Below are 5,469 nucleotides of genomic sequence, written 5' to 3' on the forward strand. Positions count from 1 at the left end.
ATATATATATACATACACACACATATAAATGTACGCACACACACATTCAGATACACACACACACACACATATATATTTGTATATATATATATATATATATATATATATATATATATATATATATATATATATATATATATATATATATATATATATATATACACACACACATATAAATGTACGCACACACACATTCAGATACACACACACATATATATTTGTATAAATATACATAATACTTTTACATACATACATATATAGGTATGTATATATATACTCATAGATGCATACACACACACACACATCTTTATTGCTAATAGTTTTCAGTTACCAACAAGCAAACAGTCGTCTTGCATAGCAACACCAGAGTAGCTCTGGTTAACTGGCTTCTTAGATTTCAAAGAGCAGGATTACAGTTCGTAAAAAAGGCAGACGGCGACGGTTTAAATCCGAAGAGCATCGTAGCGTATTCAGTCTACGAAGGGTCTCACTCAGGAGTTGTTCGCCGAGGCCCAGACTTTCGCTTCCTCCAATGGTACGATTTGTTATTTTGGTTTCTTGTCCATCTTTATTATATATATATATATATATATATATATATATATATATATATATATATATATATATATATATATATATATATATATATATTATGGGGTAATAATCACTCTCGAAAAAGAGAAAGTGAAACTGAGAAGATCTGATACCCACTGACAAGCCTCCTGATGTTGACAGATGCGTGTGGTTGCAGCATTTCTTTGGGCTGTGGCAGGGGCGGTGTGGGCGCTGGAGCAAGGCAGTGTGAGCGACCTTTACGAACAGCATTATCCTCCCCTTCATGCTAACTGTACCCAGGTAAGTCACTGAATAAATGGGGAAATGCTTGATACTTGTGTAAGTGTACAGAGCATAAATATGTGATTGAGAATGTGTGTGTAAATTTACACTATAAATGATCCCTCTCTGCTACAGAGTCTCACAGACCTTCTCTTGTTGCGCCAAGAAGTCCAGCTGAAAGAGCTGAAACAGACCGAACAAGTGTCTGCCGACATCCTGAGGGATATAGTGAACATTTTAAATAATATCGAAGGCTCCTTGACGCAGAGCCGCACCTCTATGGGTAAAAAGAAACGTCAGCCTTTAAAAATTAGTGCACTTGTCATGGAATATTGTCAAACAAGATTTATTATTCTATTTGATGAAATATACCTCTTCCTCCTTGTAGAAGTGTCCTGCCCTGGTAACTCCTTAAACTTTGGCGAAACCTGTCTCTACCTTGCTAAAGACATCAGCGTCACTTGGGAAATGCTCGACTCTTCTGTCAAGACTTGGGAGGAGATTTGGCCATGTTCCAGGACGCCAATGCATTCGCAGATGCTCTTGGATACATTAACGGTTCAGGCAAGTGATTTCCTACTTCACTTCAAGTGTCGGGCCACTTGGCTATAAAAATTCTAAGAATGGAAACTGTGACTGTCATTCGAAAACAAAATCAATAGAAAATATGGTGACTATGTTGAGTGTTATAAAAAAGGTATAATGACAATTTATTGGGTATGATCATTTTAAATTCAAGACCGTTCGACGAGCACAGCATGCAGTTCTGTATATTCCATGATTATATACATGAAATGTTTATAATATGAGTTACAAATACAGTCTAAAGTGCTAGACCAGGGTTCCTCAAACTTTTAAGACCACTGACCTCCTCATGGAATCCTTGATTTCATATTGACCCCCTGGTATGGGGGTTAAATATATGTGTAGTTTCCATATACCTTTGGGGGAGGGGGTTGCATACCAAACCCTATTTTCTATATACATCGGTAAGGGAAACTACATAAAGCCCTGCGAAAATATCTTTCTAGCCCCCACCCAGCTCCCCTTGAATATCTATATTTCTTATACCATTATCAGCCTTCGACCGCAAAATTACACACTTCCGGAGTTTGTCTATCCCTTTTTGATCCCAAGGCGTCTATTGCACCCTTGTATAATTTTATCGACCCACAGGGGTCGATATCAACCACTTTAGGGACCTCTGTGGTAGTCAGTATTATTTCATTCAATATGTAAACATAAATTGTAAGATAAGAGACTGTTTAAAGTTCCTTAGAAAGCGAAGATGTGATACGGTGTTTCGTCTTGAAGGACTTTCGAAATCTGCAAATGTGTGGGTGGGAGGAAGCAACCTCTCACTGGAGGGGGACTGGCGGTGGGTCTTGAGCGAAAACATGCCCAGAGGATCCCCGTTTTGGGGAGCTGATAACTAGCAAGTCATTTTTATTTCGTACTGTAAATAGTGCATTCGAGTTAAAATTACTAATGATGCAGTACACCATACATACTTCCACACTCACACTTACCTTATGCACGAACAGATATGTTCTTACACGAACACACTCAATTGCGTGCGTCCAAACATACCACGTGCATCCAGAGATAGGAATTTCAGTTATGCATTTTTATAAATTCATCTATTATATATCTATCACCGATGTTGCCACTACCATCATTGTTTATTGTCTTATCATTTGCTTATTCATTTATCTCTTCGTTTTGTATATATATATATATATATATATATATATATATATATATATATATATATATATATATATATATACTGATATATATATATACACACATATATACATATATACATATATACATATATATATATATATATATATATATATATATATATATATATATATATATATATACATATATATATATATATTTTTTTTTTTTTTTTTTTTTTTTTTTTTCAACAGCGTTCGCGAGCCAAATGGCAGACCAGGGGAAAATTATGCCGTACTATATGACACTGACAGCTTTTGAATGCACGATGTTCAATGTGACTGAAAATGCAAGATCCTCTCTGTGGGAGGATGTGCACGTTAGTACGCTGAAATACACAGAGGTAAGTATTGGTATATATCCTTATCTATGTTTTTATCTATGTATGCATGTGTATATGTGTATGTGTGTGGTACATGTTCATGTATTGGAACGTATATTTCTAAAACAACAGTTTATTTGATTATGCAGTCTCACGCATCCTCTCCCCGTCTCCCGTCTCTCACGAATCCTCTTCCCGTCTCCCGTCGCCCACGCATCCTCTCCCCGTCTCCCGTCTCCCACGCATCTTCTCCCCGTCTCCCGTCTCCCACGCGTCCTCCTCCCGTTTCCCGTCTCCCACGCATCCTCTTCCTGTCTCCCACGCGTCCTCCTCCCGTTTCCCGTCTCTCACGCATCCTCTCCCCGTCTCCCGTCTCTCACGCATCCTCACCCCCTAATTCTCCCATACCTGAGGTTTTCCTTACTCTCCTCGCCCAAGTTTCCTAAGTCCTCCCCTTCCTTCCCGTCCTTCCTTAACCTTTTCCTACAGGTCCAAACGATGACCCACCACTGCCGTCTGACTCTACACACATACATACATACCTGCACATACACGGCGATTTACACTCGGGGGATGATTTCGTCTATGGTTCATGGTATGGTATCAGCATGCCTTCCGTTAGCTTTCGTGTTCCTTATTTAATGATTTTACTAGTTTTATCGTTTGTTCTGTTCGTTTTTATTCTTATTAGCCCCAGTGAGGCTTGCACTGCTTTATATAGCACACCGCTCACGCTATTGTTACTTCATTACCAGTTTTATTGCGCTTGATGTTATATTTTGTATGTCATTTTTCCTTTTTTTATTAGTTGATTTTGTATGGGTTGCCAGCAGCATAACCTTAGATTTTACGTAATTATTTTTATCGAACTTTTTGTTATTTTAATCACTAGCAGGCAACCCCTTTGTTTACATGTTTGTTTTTGTAAGGCGTTCCCTTAGGCCTTCGCTGCGACCGCTTTGGTTTCGCATTTTATTTATGCAGCTGGCTTCCTCCCTCATTTTTTATGTTTTCTATTTTGCGTTTTAGTTTGTCATTTTATGCCCACTTCACCCGAGACTTTTGATTCACTTTTGCTTTTATTTTATTTCTTAAAAGTCTAACTTAGTCCATGCACATTTTTATTCTGTTGTATATCGTTTTAATTTTATTATGTATCGTATGTTGTTAGTTGTTTTATTTTTATTACTGATATTTATTTTATGATTCCTTTTCTTTTGTTTTAGTAATTTACTTTTTATTAAGCACTTTGATTTTTCGGGTGAATTAAATCTGAAAATGTATGACCTGTATGTGGGGTTCAAACCCCGTCCTTTTACAAAATAAGGTGTCAGCCGGACTTTTGGTGTGGTCACTACCCTTTCCCGAGAGTCGTCCTGGAGTACCCCAGCCGGAGGGAAAACACAACAAAGGTGGTAAATGAGCTTTCACACATGTATTACTTGCCACAGTTAGGAGCTGGGACGAACGCAAGCTTTATTTACTTAGTGATGTCTTCAATTAACCTTTTCTGCCATTGAATTAACTTTACCTGATCTCAACATTTATAATGAACTGAACTACTGAAAAAAATCAAAATCAGGTCAAGAGTAACCTGATTTTGAATGTTATACTCATATTTAATCTTGCTATGGGTATTTCCAGTTATTATTTTAATATGATATTAAATTAATGATCAGCATACATGATATCTCTGATTTGAAACTACTTGTGTCCATTTTTTTATTGCCCAACGCAAATCCTTGCACCGGTACCCAACCTAAACTCTGTCGGGGGATATAGCGACAGAGGGATCGAACGGGCCCAGTTCTGGCCCCGAAGCCGCCTATCGGGGTTCCTCTGGCTCACAGAACCCTTACAACATACACACACACAGATATATATATATATATATATATATATATATATATATATATATATATATATATGTGTGTGTGTGTGTGTGTGTGTGTGTGTGTGTGTGTGTGTGTGTGTGTATGTTCATTTACTCACACACACAATAGTAATTCTTCCACTCACTTAATTATGGTTGTCTGAATGAATTACAATGTTGAAATATCATTTTCATTGTGGTACTGTGGATAGATAACATTCATAAATGACTTTAAATCATGCCCTTGTAGACAGCATTTAAAAACACACATATCAATCTATGGTCTTATTTCCTATGGACATCTCGACAAAAATGTCACCTTATGTTAAAGAAATAAAACCTAATACAGAACTATTATCATTACTATTATTATTATCATTATCATCAATTAATTTATCTATCTTAATTAACTTCATCATTGGTTGAAGAGGTAGTCTGGGTTTAGCTGTCGCCACCTAGTCTTATTATGCTGTTGTTATGGTCTTTTAATATGTTTTAGTATTTGTTGTACATAAAGTGGATAATACTTTATGTGGAGAGTGATTCAAGATTCCTTTCCTACTCTAATATGTACAGTTTGCTGCTACAAACTCTTCAGGATGTATGTGTGGTCGTACGGCTGCAAGTGCATCACATTTTAGTGATGATTGTGGCATTTCGGTAATTGTTTGACAATGGATACATTTCGTAC

General features: G+C 36.9%; 1 pseudogene; it reads left to right on the forward strand.

Annotated features, from left to right (window-relative positions):
- The first annotated feature begins 735 nt into the window (after nt 1–735).
- LOC138868034 (perlucin-like protein) lies at nt 736–2,273 on the forward strand (annotated as a pseudogene).
- Nucleotides 2,274–5,469: the final 3,196 nt, after the last annotated feature.

Source organism: Penaeus vannamei, chromosome 34, assembly GCF_042767895.1.
Source record: "Penaeus vannamei isolate JL-2024 chromosome 34, ASM4276789v1, whole genome shotgun sequence".
Classification (NCBI taxonomy): domain Eukaryota; kingdom Metazoa; phylum Arthropoda; class Malacostraca; order Decapoda; family Penaeidae; genus Penaeus; species Penaeus vannamei.